Source organism: Myotis nattereri, assembly GCF_964212035.1.
Source record: "Myotis nattereri genome assembly, chromosome: 11".
In the NCBI taxonomy this organism is placed as follows: Eukaryota; Metazoa; Chordata; class Mammalia; order Chiroptera; family Vespertilionidae; genus Myotis; species Myotis nattereri.
The window spans coordinates 8,818,581-8,834,705 of record NC_138086.1 but is presented as its reverse complement, the minus strand read 5'-3'; the positions used below and the strand labels follow the sequence as shown (position 1 = coordinate 8,834,705).

Genomic DNA, 16,125 nt, shown 5'->3' with positions numbered 1-16,125 from the left:
CTTATAATACAGATTACTGCAAGAAATACAGAAAAATTATGGGATACGTCTTCTATCTTCACTGTTGGTGGAAGAAAAGTTGGGACTTTTACAAGTTTTACAGCAATACCAGAGGCTGATCTGATAGCCAAATGAGAAATTTTTTTCTGACCTCAACTTGTTTACAGTTTGTCTTCTATGACTGTTTTCTGCACCATCCTTCAAGCTTCGCTTGCCTCTCTATTTGACTAACATGCCCCTGTCTCCTTCCTGAAACCTTGGCACGCTCCAGCAGCGCTCCAGCAGCCGCCAACCTCTGCAGTGACTTCTTGCAGAATCACCTCGCACAGTTACTGTGCACTCTGCTTCATCTCATACTGAATATATGTGAAGCACTTAACAACATCTTAGTTATCATTAAAAGTACTAAAACAGAATAAAACCCTAAAACCCACTAACATTTAGACACCTTAATACAAAGGCTTGTGTATTTCTAAATTTTCCTGAAAGAAAAAAAGCCCAAGAAAACCTTGTCACTGAAGTATCTAATTTCATAAAATCTCTTTTCTCATATCCCTCAGGTCCATGTGTTGGTAATATCACCTTTGGTAAACTGCCAGTGGTGGATGCTGTTGGTTGCCTCTCCCCAAATTCATTATTCCCTTCTCTTCAAAGGACCCAAACTTTGTTCAGTGACAAAGTGCCTGATAAAAACAGCTTCACAATCTCGGTTAAAGTGGTGAGTGTTCGTATGGTACTGTTCAGGCCAATGAGATGAAAGTAAAAGCCTCTGTGTGAGGCAAGCTTGCTATTAAAGCGGGGAAGGGCGGGGGGGCGATTCATCCGATGTGAAGCTATTTATATTTTGCCATTCCCTTCTTTCTCCCTGAAACAGGAGCACGCTATCTGGAGAAATGGTAGTCATTATGAACATGAAGATAAAGGCCACGCAGAGGCAGAGCAGGAGGCTAAAAGGAACGTTGCTCTTTTGTGTCATTCTTTAGCAGCTATACCAGGCAAATCTGGACTTCCTGTATATGGAATTTATTTATCACAAGGCAAATATATCTAAATTCCCAAGTAGAGCAGTTGATAAATTCCATAGTAAATTAAGATAGTATTTTAGTGGAAATATCCAAAATTCACATGGACAAAGCAACAGATATAATTAACTCAAAAATTATACATCAACAACCATCATTTAGAACCGACTGAAATCCGGTTGAGTGGCAGTCCTACAACTAGAGAAGTAAAGAAGAAAGCACACTGAGTCTGGTAGGAGGGGAGAGGCATGGAACGGGCTGGTTCAGCACCTATTGTGCCACTTTTTAATCAGGAGGGAGATAGTCTCTGTGGAGGCTGCCCCTGAGGAGCAAGAGGTCCCACCCCACACCAGACCCAGAGGTGGGAAGAGAAGTCCATCTAACTACAGGCTATAAAAACCAGCAGGGATTGTGGCTGAGTGACACGGAGGCTGCTGGAGATCCATCTGTTCTTTAAAAGAGCCAGGGTGCACAAACACACTCAGACTCAATACATCTGAGCTCCAGTACCGGTGGCTCTGGGTCCAGACATATATGGGGAAGAACTGGATTGTCTCGCATCAGGGCAGGGACTCAGGGGCAGCTTCCTCCCAGACAGGGGTGCTGGCAGGGGTCATTGTTCCTGTGCTGGGACCTCCTCTCTTGCAGGGCTGACTGGCAACCATAGCAGAGTCTCAATTAGCCTGGAGCACACTGTTAGCTCCAACCTGGAGATTCCCTGAGACCCCGTCCAATCTAATTTCCAGCCCCACCCAAGCTGTTTACAGCAGCTTTTCCATATGAATAGCCTGTCCTGGCTCTGACTTCAGACTTTCCTAAAATCTCTCACACAAGCTGCTGCTGGTGACAACATGACCCAAACCTATCAATAAAAAGCCCAAGACCTGGCACTAGCACCAGCCTGCCTTGCTTCATAGCTGGGCCCAGCCTCCTGTACAGCAGCACTCCCATTGTAGTCACAGCTGGTCCTCACAGCCAATTGGCCTGGAAGTAAACTCCTCCCAGAGATGCCAACAGTAATCAAGGCTCAAAAGACTGTGCACACAGCCTACACAGGGGTGCACCTAGAGTGCCCAGCTCAGGTGACCATGGAGGTTGAGCCACTGGGCCCTACAGAATACTTACTGCACAAGGCCATTCTACCAATTCTAGGAGACATAGCAGCTCAACCTATTACATAGAAACAAACACAGGGAAGCAGCCAAAATGTGGAGACAAAGAATAATGTCACAAATGAGAGAAATGGAAACAAGCAAACTACTGGATACAGAGTTCAAAACCATGGTGATAAGATTACTCAAGGATCTTCATGAGATCTTCAAGGGATTTAGTGAGGCTTTCAAGGAGCTTAGTGAGAATATCAATGACATGGTAAAGGACCAGTCTGAAATTAAGCTAAATTAAATAAAGAACAATTAACAATGCTTCAATAGTAGAGTAGAGGATTCTGAGAATCAAATTAATGATTTGGAATATAAGAAGCAAAAAATACCCAGTCAGAAGAGCAAAAATCAAAAAGAATCCAAAAATATGAAGAAAGTGTAAGGAGCCTCTGGGACAACTTTAAGCAGACCAACACTCACATTATGGGGATGTCAGAAGGAGGAGCTAAAGAGCAAGAAATTGAAAACCTGTTTGAATAATGACAGAAAACTTCCCCCACCTGGTGAAAGAAATAGACTTACAAGTCTAGGAAGCACAGAGAGTCCCAAACAAGAGGAACCCAAAGAGGCCCACACCAAAATACATCAATATTAAAATGATAAGGGTTAAAGATGGAGAGAGAACCTTAAAAGTAGCAAGGGAAAAACAGTTTGTTACCTAAAGGGGAGCGCCCATATGACTATCAGCTGATTTCTCAACTGAAACTTTGCAGGCCAGAGGGGAGTGGCAAGAAATATTCAAAATGATGAAGAGAAAGGACCTCCCACCAAGATTACTCTACCCAGGAAAGCTATCATTTAGAGTAGGAGATAGAATTAAGAAAGATAATATTCAGGTAAAGATAAAAGAATAAATAATTATTATTGTTAAATAAGTATATTATATATTTTCTACCCAGGAAAAGGAATCAGTTGAAGTACTATTCATAAACAGACTGCCTAACTAGCTATATCAGTAATGTGAGGGGGTATGGATAATACAATTTCAATCATGTCTTCTAATGATATTAATGGCTGATTTTAAGTTATTTTCTATACAACACAGAAAACTGGTAAATACCATAATTTCACACTTGTTTTATCAGGTTGAAGAGAAGTAATACCCTAGATGTATTCTGACAAAGGAGAAATTTAATTTGCATAATCTAATTCAATTTTGCAAAGATTTATTTAGCACCTAATATGTGCTAAGTCAAATATTTTATTAGGAATAAAATGTAATTTCTGACCTCCAAGGGTTTATAGTCTGAGAATGAGCTAGAGAAGTAGTCAATAATTATAATACAATATAGTATAATCTATCTGTGTAACTAACACATGTAGGAAAATAAAACAGATCCTGGAACTATACATAGGTGAAGGATTATTTATCTTTGAAAAGTTAGAAAAGACTCTAGGAAGGAGGGCCTTGAAGTATGCAAAGGAGTTTGGAAACTAAATAAGGGGTAAGGGTGGGAATGAACTTTTAAATAAATGGAGGAATAATAACAAAGCAAGTAGGTATCACAGTTCTTATGGTTTATGGTGCCCTCCAAAGTGCCTGGCTTAAAAGAAACAACCTGTAAATGCATGTGGACGAATGAATAAACAAAATGCTTAGAAAACAGTCAGGACTAAATCACGGTTATAACGTATCTGGTGTATGATGGCTGTGCTGAGAGGTGAAAGAACGGGCAGATAAACATAACAGATTAGAAGGGTTTACAGCTGGAGGTTATAGAAGAGGATTAGGAAAAATTGATAAAAACATTGATTAAGGGTGGGAAAAAATAAATAATTTCAGTTTGAAAGAAGTTGATCTGGATTGAGATGTACCAGGAGGTGACTAAGGAAATACATCTGGAGCCTAAGGGAAAGGAAGACCTTGGCAGGATTGTAGACTAGCAATGGTCTATGGACTCCACACATTTATGCAAAACCAACTGTGTGAAGGTGAATCATGCACAGGAAGATTATAGTAATTACGATTAACTGTGGTAAATACTAGTACAAGAACAGAAGTATGTATGTCATAGAAACAATATATAGAGAGGAATTCACAGAAAGTTGACAATGGAAATTAAAAAGCTGCACAGAAGTTTTCTAGATGGGAAGGTGGAGAAGGGACTATGAGAAAAGAAAGGCAAGGTCAGCTGCATGCGACATGAAGCAAAGTTCAAGGAACTATAAGTACTGTGACATTGCTGCTCATATAAAGTGTAAAAAGTGGGTGGCGGACAATGAGATCAGCATGCCAGGGCCACCGCAGCAGACATCTTGGAAGACAATGAGTTTTTTATTGAGGTTTTTAATATCTAAAGAAAGGCCAATTGGGCATAATGGACATACAAGTAGGTCTTCAGAAAGCAGATTTAAAAAAAAAAAAATCAAAGGTAAACATCGAGTGAGTTCATTACTGATAATTGTATATGAGAACTAATGATAGTAAAAATAAAATACTGACAACATTCTTGCAAATGATCCTGGAAAGAAGGAGGAGAGAGAGAGAACTCAAGAAACCTGCTCAGGGGACTAGCTCAGATTTAATACCATATAAAAAACACACACAAAACAAACAAACAAACAAAAAACAGCAAACAAAACAAAATGCAGGGGTGAGATTTAAAGACTATTGGATCTGGAAGGACCCTAAGTTATCACTAGTGCAGTTTTTTTTCATTGTGTTGGGTGGAAAACTGAGTCCCAAAGAAAGAAAATTACACAGGCTATTAATAAGAGAATTTACATTTAGTACTTTTTATTTCAGGGAACAACTTCCTAATGTATAAAAATAGTTCAAGTTTCCTACATAATACTTGGTAGACCAGCTACATTACAATAGCCTGGAGAGTTTAAAATATTTTGATTTTTCAAGGTCTTATCCCCATTAATTTTAACTCAATGATCTAGGGTGGACCCAAGATTCTCCATTTAAAAAAGATTTTCAAGTAATATCGTAGACTTGAAAATTATGTGGCCTAAGTAAACTTTAAGACTGTGTAGGAAAATGGTGACGGTTTTTAAGGGAAAGAAATCCTCCCAGAATAAAGGGAAAACTTTAAATGTTGTCCAAGTTTTTGTGAAAATGAAACTTTATTCATAAGTTATCCAGTAGTTAAATGTTTAAATGTCTATCACATGCTTCTTTCTATGGGAAGACGGTGATATATAGAGAAAATGATTGCATTCTCGGTGTTTTTGTTTTTGTTTTTACAAACATAATCTATTGAAGAATTTACTACAGTTTTTCTGTGAGACAACAGATTTTTCTCATGTCAACACATCTTAATGTTCAGTGTTCCTTGGTTTGTCATCTGAGAAGTTCAGTAGCACTGGCAATAGAAGATATTAAGGTGACGGTTTTAAAGCAATGCAAATGTTAGCATTGGAAGTGCAAGAATTCATATACTGTGTAAGGGAATTTTCTGTCTCTTTTGTGTGTTATCAAAATGCTTAACTTCTACATACTGCAGGTTCTATATCTATACTGATAAAACTATAATTATTGGCATGAACAAGCAACAAAAACATAAAACACCCCCCCCCCCCGCCCCAAATACTTTTAGTCAAGCTGGATGTGATTCAGAAAGCTTCAACTGTGAGTTAAATCTCAACTGCAGCTCTGTAATTTGGGGGATAAAATACCAAGCTCAAAATGTCTGGAACAACCAGTCAATAATCAAAGACAGTTAAAATAAAATACTGAATTGTTATGAGGTCTCTTCATACTCAACACACTGCCTTCCCAAGACCCTTAAAAAACATGCCAGGCAACTCTTAAGGAGCACTCCAGGTAGCCTATTGATGTCATTGGAGATTTACAACCAAGAAGGAGAAAAATATTAGTAATACTATTGAGTGCTTCTCTCAATTTTTCATATAAAACATCAAGAAAGGTAGGGGAAACCTGTTTGGTCATTTTGGATTTTCCTCATAGATATTATATTGCAAGATCTAGGAGAGGAGACCTTTAAAATTCACAAAAGTAGAGCTGTGGTCAGATTTTTTTTGAATTACCCCCAAGTTCCAAGACATTACAGCTCTGTGATTTGGCAGGCCACGAAATTGAATCAAGCATACTGGGAGGTCCATCTAGTCTAGATTACTGGCTTCTCACACATATAAACTAACCCATCTACTCCTCTACACCATTCTATCTCTGATGTACCTTTTCTGTTCTCTACCTAGTCTCACCTCTGTAGGTGAGATGTAAAAACAATTGTTTCATTTTAAAACGTGACATTGATCATGAAGCAAATGTTATGAAAAGTTGGAAAGCTGTTAACTGTGTTACAATGGAAGTTTGATTCAGAATAAGGACCTCTCCATATTAGTTAACTGGGCATTTCCTGAATTTGAGGACTCATGAAGATCTCAGGATGCATACCTGATGAATGTCAAGAGTCTACTACAATTAGTTCTCATGAGTGGTTTCTTCCTCATCTAATCAGAGGAAGAAATTAATTTTCATCTTTAAAAAAATCTACCATACCGTAGCAATGTATTAATAGTTATTAAGTGCCTTTGGGAAAATAACTTAGTGTCCAACTATAATTTAACTTAAAATAATGTTTGAGTCATTTAATAAGCTTATATTATTTTCAAATTAAGGTAGGATGAATAAAATATTTTTAAAAGAACAGTGTATTACACTTTTGTTTGATCATTTCAAATGCCACGCTTCCAAACTCAGCATTGTTAAAATAATCACCATCAGCACAACCTAAGACTGCTCAAAAAAAGACAAAGACAAAACAAAACAACAAAACACCTGGCCTTTTAATACAATCATTCCTGCCACTTCTAGTTTGAACATTCATTTTGTAATTGGTGTTCTAGGAAGTCTGACAAAAGGATCTAAGAAGTGATGAATATATTCTGATGGTAACGTTAACAGAGCCACCTATAAATGCCATGAGTAACGAGAGATTTCTAGCACTAAATGTAATTCTTCAAGTCCTGCTAAGTATTGAGATATTTGAGAGTAGAGTTGGCTTCATACTAAAACTTAATATAACATAAAGGGCAGTAATCTTGGGGCAAGATAAAAATTAAATATTGGATACTGTATTTGATGAAGTAGCCCAGTTTTACTATTTTGTTAGTAAAATAATGTGCTATTTTAGGTCCAAGATAGAATTAAATAATCAAAGGCATTTAAAGTTACTCTACTCTCAATATGGGAATGAATGGTTAAGTAAATTAGACAAGATTATATAAGAGAAAAGAACTGAATGATAAAGGAAGAAAAATGCAGCAGAAAAGGTGAAGTTTGCAGAGAAATTTTAAGACAACCAAGTACAATGTAGAATGCAGGATGATAGAAAGGCATGAATAGAATCCACAGAGATAACACAATGAACCTTAAATGTAAGGGAATTTCAAAGTAATTTCACTTTTTTTCTTTAATCACGTACTGATAACTGTTCTTCACTTTGTCATTCAATTTAGCTTGTACACCTCCCAACATCTACAGACAAAATTCACAGCCTAAGTCTTAAATCCTACGGAGAGCTCCCTTACCAATATGAATGTGCCATTCTTTTCTTCTGCTCCCTTTAGTTAAGGTAGAGAAATTAAGGGAATATATATACTTAAAATCCTAATGGATCACACAAAGAAGCAAGTGCTTGAATGAGAAAAAAGAAAATTTGACCCCCTACAAAGCAGCTTTCTTCCATATTTAATTTATGGAAACCCTCGGTATTACATATGCAATATACATTTACTTATACTGCTGGAGACCGACCAGTCTAAGAAGCAAAAGTACACTTACTAATTCTCCTTTTTGTATATAACAATGATGCTAAAGTAAGATTTGCCCCCACTTGTTATTGATTATTGATCACTTTAATATTGGCTATCCTAAGAGTTATTTGCAAATGATAAAGAGGAGGATTAAAAATCATAAACTGGGGGAATGCCAAGGGGGGGGGGGGGAGACATGTGTAATACTCTTTGTAATACTTTAAGAAATAAAAAAAAATCATCAGCGTTGAAATTCAACATTGCATGCATGGACATGCTCATCCTCACGGACTTTTCTTGATATGCCTTACAAGTCCCATCTCTTCAAAACGCTCCCTTTCCTTAACCTTCCTTGACAAAAGAAATGCTAATTTGATTCTTCTTTTCCCCTCTTTTCTTTCTTCTGCTTCTATTTCTTCTTGCTCTAAAAAATTGTGGATAAGCTCTTCTTTGTAAATTATCTTTTTTCAGAAATCTCCATTCCCACATCACATTGTGAAGTAGATCTTTATAAATACCAGTTTGATTTTATCACTCTCTTACCAAAAAGCTTTAATAACTCCTGCTATCTAAACCATAAAGTACAAACTCATTAGTGTGGCCTGTCAATCTCTATACAGCTGTTGATATAGTTCTCCAACCCTCATTCCTCTGGTAAGACATCTCTATGATGGTCAAAACAAATTACTTACTCTTGCCTAACTGGACCTCACAATGTCCTATCATGGCATCTTTGATGACATCTTTTCAAAGATCTCCATTAAAAAATGTTCTATCTACCAAATTCCCTTTCTTTAAGCCCAGCAGAGATGCTACCTCTCCACAAGCCTTCCCTGACCACTTGGGCCAGAATGAATATTTTATTTTTTAATGCTTATAGCATTTTCTGCCCTCTGCATTCCTATAGCACATCCACTGTGACCTGACATTTGTATATAAGCCTTACTATCTCCTCAACTAAGTCATAAGTCCCTGAGGCTATTACATATGGTAAATAATCAATATACGCTGAACAAATGAAAGGGTTTTCCCCCTATACCTCCTCCCTCAGCACAATTTCCTCTCAGCACAATCTCCTCCTCATTCATTGTTTCAATGATTATTTATTGAGCTCTATTATTGATCAGTTATTGTGATAGGCAGTAAAATATATATGACACCATGGTGCCTGCAGTCATAGAGCTCACAATCTAGTAGAAAAAGCAAACAAACATTAAAATATAAGTTTATGATAGGCTAGTGTAAAGTATACATATTGTGAGTGTCTATAGGAGGGGAAGATAATATAATAGTACGTAAAATACTCACTGTTGCTTTTTTATAAATTGTGAGTAATTCTATCTAATAAAAGATTAATATCCAAATTAACCACCACTCTGTCACTCCATCACAAAGATGGCGACAGCCACAGAGCTGGAGCAAGAAGGAGGCTTGGGTTGCCCCGGGCAATGGAGGAAGCCAAGCTTCTCGCCTGCCCTGGCCAGCACTGCGCTCCGCTCAAGGCTACAAAGTTTCAATTATAGAAGATAAATAAATTCCAGAAAAAAAGGAGAGGCTAGGGTTTGGGTTGCCAGGGGGCATGGCCAGCCTGAAAATGGCCATCAGCCCCTCACCCAGGCTGGCCAAGGCACCCCAGTAGGGACACGACTCTGAAGGGGGTGTGACCAGCCTGCAAACAGCCATCAGCCCCTCACCAAGGCTAGCCAGGCACCCCAGAGGGACACCCTTCAGGGCAAACCAGCTGGTCCCCACCCGTGCACCAGGCCTCTATCTTATATAATAAAAGGGTAATATGCAAATTGACCCTAACAGTAGAATGACTGGTCACTATGACACACACTGACCACCAGGGGGAAGATGCTCAATGCAGGAGCTGCCCTCTGGTGGTCAGTGTGCTCCCACTGGGGGAGCTCTGCTCAGCCACAAGCCAGGCTGATGGCTGCCAGTAACAGCGATGATGGCGGGAGCCTCTCCTGCCTCCTCAGCAGCGCTAAGGATGTCCGACTGCAGCTTAGGCCTGCTCCCCATTGGCAAGTAGACATCCCTTAGGGCTCCCGGGCTGTCAAAGGGATGTCTGACTGCCAGCTTAGACCCGATCCCTTGGCCAGCAGGTGGACATCCCCCGAGGAGTCCCAGACTGTGAGAGGGCACAGGCCAGGCTGAAGGACCCCCCACCACTGAGTGCACAAGTATTTGTGTACCGGGCATCTAGTAAATAATAAAAATTATGGCCAAATAAAAGGAACCATATGGTAGAATGTTTATCATAACTTTGGATTAAATATAAACTTCCTGAGGATGATCATAAGGGAAAATACTACTTCATAATCACAAGGATTTATGCTACTTACTTCATGTTATATTCTTTTTAATCTTCACAACAATCTTTCAATCCTCATTCCCATTTTAGAGATGGGAAAACAGGCCCCAAGAGCTCAAGTTACCCTACCCAAAGTCCTATTAATTAAGAGTAAAGATAGGATTCAGATAAAAAACATATGTTCTTTCACCTAGATCATAAGCGAGTTTTCCACCCAAGCACACTTAGTAGTGATAGACTGGATAACCTCCTAGACCAGCCGTGGGCAAACTACGGCCCACGGGCCGGATCCGGCCCGTTTGAAATGAATAAAACTATTCAAAAAAAAGACCGTACCCTTTTATGTAATGATGTTTACTTTGAATTTATATTAGTTCACACAAACACTCCATCCATGCTTTTGTTCCGGCCCTCCGGTCCAGTTTAAGAACCCATTGTGGCCCTCGAGTCAAAAAGTTTGCCCACCCCTGCTAGACTGTCCTCCACAGGGTGTCAGCCTTGAGCAGCTGGCCACAGGTGGCAACATCATAATATTTTTAAGAAAGATTTTATTCTATCACATTCTTGTAAAATTGCCTATCACATGCAGCCCTTTAAGAAAAGTTCCTTAGAACCAATAAAATAAGTGGAACAACCAATTGGTCTCTTTCTCTCTCTCTCTCTTTTTTTTTCTCCCCCCCCCCTCTCTCTCTAAAAGCAAAAATAAGGGGGGAGCTGTGGGGAGGAAGGAACTGTTCTTTTACTGGAATGGGAAAATCAGGACCACACAAGGCATAGTCTATCCTTGTTAATAGTTTTTAAATTAAACTATTTCAAAATTTATGACACAAAACAGTGTGTTCGATTAACTGCTTATTTTTATAGAAAAATATAGATAACAAAAAACATCTTAAATTTTTTTTCTTAGTATTATGCAGCTACTCAAATCCATATCACAAATTTCTTGATTATGTTGCTTTCAGTATTTGAAACAGAATGTGTTTTTGCTTCTCTCTAATTCTTCTATACTAGAAACCAAAACTTATTGTTGAAAAGGAAATATTCAAATTCATTCATTACCACTGTATAAATGCATTTTGACAATTTCCTAAAACATATTTACCAATGCCCAATTCTATATCCCAAAGATATATTTATTTTTATTATTTATACATTCAACTTCATTATTTATAGATTTTGTACTTTATTGGGTTTTTTTCCCTAGAATGAAAGTTTTTGAAATGCTTATTAGTTTGCTACAGAACTTACTGATTGTCTGCTGCTGATAATTTTAACATTTTGGACTGAAGAATTAGAGGAAGGTAGAAATTTGTTAAATTGTATTTTATGACAACATATTTTAATGTAGATTATTAAAGTAAACACATAGGTAAAATAATTCTTTGTGTAACTTAGATTTTTCTTAAAAACAATTTATAAAATTATTTCAAGGCACTAAATGAAACAAAACTTTCTTAGATGTTATATAAATTAATACTTTTTGCACAATAGTTACCATACACCTAAGACTTAATACTTTGATATCAAAGCATTATTTTTTTGCTATGGTATGTTTTTAAAGTCCTTTGTAAGTAAAAACAAACAAGTATATAAACATAACCCTTAACCCATAAGCTAATATCCAACAAAGTACAGCTATTCTCAAAGAATTAAGATACCTATCACTTAGTTTTAAAAAAATGAAATAAACTCTGGCTAATGTGGCTCAGTTGGTTGGACTATCATCCCAGGAACCAAAGGGTCTCTAATCTCTAGTTCCATTCTGGTCAGGGCACGTACCCAGGTTGTGGGTTCGATCCCTGGTTGGACATGTACAGGAGGCAACTAATCGATGTTTCTCATGTTTCTCTCTCGTGTCCACGTTTCTCTCTCTTTTTCTCCCTTCCTCTCTTTCTAAGATCGATAAAATACATACCCTTGGGTGAGGATTAAAAAATGAAATAAATCTTTAATCACAGAACATTTCATTTTATTCATCAGTTAGCCCAATGTCTATATTTTAAAGATGTTGAGTGACTTCCTCAAACCTATATTACTAGCTTGTGTCAGGCTCAGAATAAGACTCCTAAGTTTAATTCACTTTTGCTTTTAAGTACTCTATTCTTAAACTAACTCAGAATTATTTTAGAAATTAATTTAAATTGCCTATTGAAAAAGAGAACCTTATATTAGATATTAATCTACAACAATGGAAGTGATTACAATGTTATATATTAATATTCATCTAAGATAGCAAAGCAATGGCATTTACCTTAAATTTACGTCTCTGCTCTGCACAGCTGTTGAAGAACCACAAGTCTGTCTCATGGCTGTAAATGTAACAAGAACAATAATGCGACCAATTTCATACCTAAACTAAATTAAGTAGATCTGTCATAGGCTAGAAAATGGATAATGTATTTTACAAAATGTTTTTAGTTACAGATTATGGAAGTGTGCATGTGTGCATAAAACAATGTGAACTTACTCTTTTCAATCAGGAAATTCATTTCATGAAATTGAAAGCATTACATATTCTCTTTGGCTAACTTTCCTCCTTATAGACCACTATGGGTACATCACGTCTAGGACGTGCTAGGAGTAGATATAGAAAAGTAAAGTAAAGTAAGATAAGAGGCCATCTTCATTTTAGGGTTTGTTTTTCTGAGATACATAGTAGAAATGTAAAAAAGAAAAATCTGGTAATGCTTAGTTTAATATCAGCTCCAATCTGCATCACAATCATTTTATATTAATCATCAATATGTCATTAATCAATATATTAACTGATTGGCCCTATTTAAGTGGTGTTTCATGCAATGAATTAATATGTAAACAAGTTTCAAATACATACATTCAGATATCTATACATGAAAGTGAAATCACTACTACAATCGGTAGGCTCATTAGATGTGATTTTTCTTTCAATTTTGCAGTAGATATGCTAATATCTATGCTATCTGTAGCAGAAAAACAAGAAAAATGTAAATGAAAAAGTAATAGTAGATAAATACTAGTAGATAAATACCAGCAATAGACTCTCTGCCATGTCACACTTCAAATCTGGCAACCACTTTTCAACATTTAAAAGAAATTCAGTTGAGTATAACAAGCAACAAATATTGTTCTTGTGACTTGAGCCATCAAAATATTTTTCTAAAATCTGTATTTTCTTTCAAACTTTATAAAATAGTTATCCATAAAAATTATATAGTAAAATGAAAATCACATATCTCTTTTGGTCCTCTAACCAGCATGATCTATTATTAACACCAAATAAATTGCTTTCAAGCGCAGATTTTGAAACATTTTCACTTATTTTTTTAAATCTAAAAGATAATCTACAACAACTCTATTATGAAAGATTGATTAAACAGTTAAGTAGAAAAAAAGCCTGGCCGGCATAGCTCAGTGGTTGAGCATTGACCTATGAACCAGGAGATCAAGATTTGATTCCAGGTAAGGGCACATGCCCAGGTTGCAGGCTCGACCCCAGTATGGGGCATGCAGGAGGCAGCCAATCAATGATTCTCTCTCATCATTGATGTTTCTATTTCTCCTTCTCCCTTCCTCTCTGAAATCAATAAAAATATATTTTTAAAAAAGAACTGGACTGTGATAAAATCATAAAAGTTTTAAAGTGTTAATTTCATATTAAATATTTATAATTAGCAAAAATATTCTATCCTTTTCCTTAACACGAGTGGCAAATACATAGTGCAACTCATGTTAAGTGATATTTGCAGATGCAAAAACAAGTATTACTTAATATCCCCCATTGACAACATGTGTAAGCTAGTATAAAATGCTATTAGGTTTTTATTAGATTTTTTATACAATCCCAGCAAAGCTTACCAGGTACTACAAAATACTAAAAATGTAGAATCACATTATATTAACTGCTGTGTGTATTTTGGTGAACAAATAAGTCTTCAGTCATTATTCTAAATTCTCATTCTTAAAAACCAACTTTTCATTCCTATGACATTTTGGCATGCGATCCTATTAAAATTCCAAAAGAATAATAAAATTCTAGAGTTTTATATCTGTATAATCAAGATATATTTGTGTTAATATGAATCACAAAACACTAATAAGTGACACAATAAACTATAGCAATGGTTAGCAATCGAAGTTGTTAAAAGGTATTTGTAAATTTTTAATCACCCTTTTATAATAAAAATATAATTGAGGACTTAGGCTCAAAATTTTATTTGTACAACATTTGGTACAGAAGCAACAATTTCTTACTTTAGAGTCATAACTATTCCCATATTAGTGTGTGTGTGTGTTTTGCCAAGAAAATTATGTATATTTTGGTTAAACAAAGTATAGCTAAATTTTGCCTTTCAATACAACAAAAAGAGAAAATAGAAAAATTTCAGCCCCGCCATTCTTTCCAGAAATATCCTGGTAATCATCAATAAAGAAACGTCTCCTTGACTTAGCTTTGGAGAGGAAGGTACAACTACTTGGTCTAATTTGTCAAGAGACACAATAAGATAGAATTAGGACAATATATATAGTCTCTTTCAGATATTAAAAACAGTAAACTCTTTCCTACCTTTGGCTTATGCTGCGAGCATCTACTAGCAAACCTCCTTTGCTATACCAACAAGAAAGCACAGTTCCCAGTTTGAAGCCATAGTGAGGATAAACATTCCATTTGCTATCTTTTGTGACTTCTATGTAAAATTTTCTCTGTCACATAAATGTATGTAGAGGCTCTCATGGAATCAGATAACTCAATGGAAATGCTCAAATCACTATTATTACTTAGGGAAGTCTATGATGGTAAGTAAAATGTCTCACTACAGAATTACTGATTAGTTAAAACAAAAGAACGTGAAATTTATTTTAAAAGAGAAAAAATTAAGATGGGTATTAAACTCAGACTCTTGCAGTATAACTCACATACAATCATGGCAGACATCTGTACTTTACTCTGTTAAAAGGCATGCCCCATCCCCAATTCCCCTTCTTCCCACCCACTCCCCCAAAATGGGTTTGTTTCCAAGAAAATATATTCTCATCTCATATCTGTCTAGGGACCATAAATTAATCCAGTTTTTAGGTAATAAGTGGTTTCTGGATTGTGTACATCAGTAGCCTATAATTCTCTGTCAGAAGGCCATCATGTAAGACTTAAGTTACTAACATCTGGGAGTACACCTACAAAGGAAAACAGACAGCTAGGCCATAAAAATTTTCAAAATAGTTTTGTTAAAGCAACAAGAAAGATGTTTACGTTTTTGGAAAAAAAAACTAAGCTTGCCTTATTAGACATGCATGTAACTTGGATTTAGAAAAGCATTGCTTATCCTCCAACAAAGCTGATAAACATTTTGAAAGATGTTTGATGCATCTCCAGATACCTTCCAAATATTTTTTCAAATGAAAACTGAAAATGTTATTTCTTGGAGAAAATGCCCTAAATATTCCTGTTAAGACTAAATAAAACAATGGTTACATTATATGAGAAAAATTTACTTTAAACGACATACAGACTATCAGTTCCACAGGACAAACATAGTGAGTAAGGACAACAAACTCCAGAATGTATTTTTATAACTATAGCAACAGCAATAACTCCGTGGCTAATTCAGTTTTTCTGACAAAATGGGAGGTTTTCTGCATTTGTCACTTGAATACAACTACAGAAGGGTTGTCTAAGCCTGCTTTGCTTTACTCCATACCATTTTACTATGATTTGCTTTTAAGAAAGAAATGCCACATTTTTACCTGTTTGTAAATTAAATTCCATTCAAATCCCAGAAAGTTTAATGCAAACTTTTATGCCCACGTATACTAACTGTGGTCCCTACATAATTTTTGCAGGAAGTGAGCCTGTAAACTTTTGAAATCTACGCTAATAGAAAATTCTTTCTTTCTCTTTCAAGAAGATAAAGCGAAT

General features: G+C 36.3%; 1 protein-coding gene across 2 annotated transcripts in view; it reads right to left on the bottom strand.

The window, feature by feature from the left end:
- FOXP2 (forkhead box P2) overlaps positions 1-16,125 on the bottom strand; it is a 689,501-nt gene that overhangs the window by 142,347 nt on the left and 531,029 nt on the right. The gene's annotated exons all lie outside the window — the stretch shown is intronic.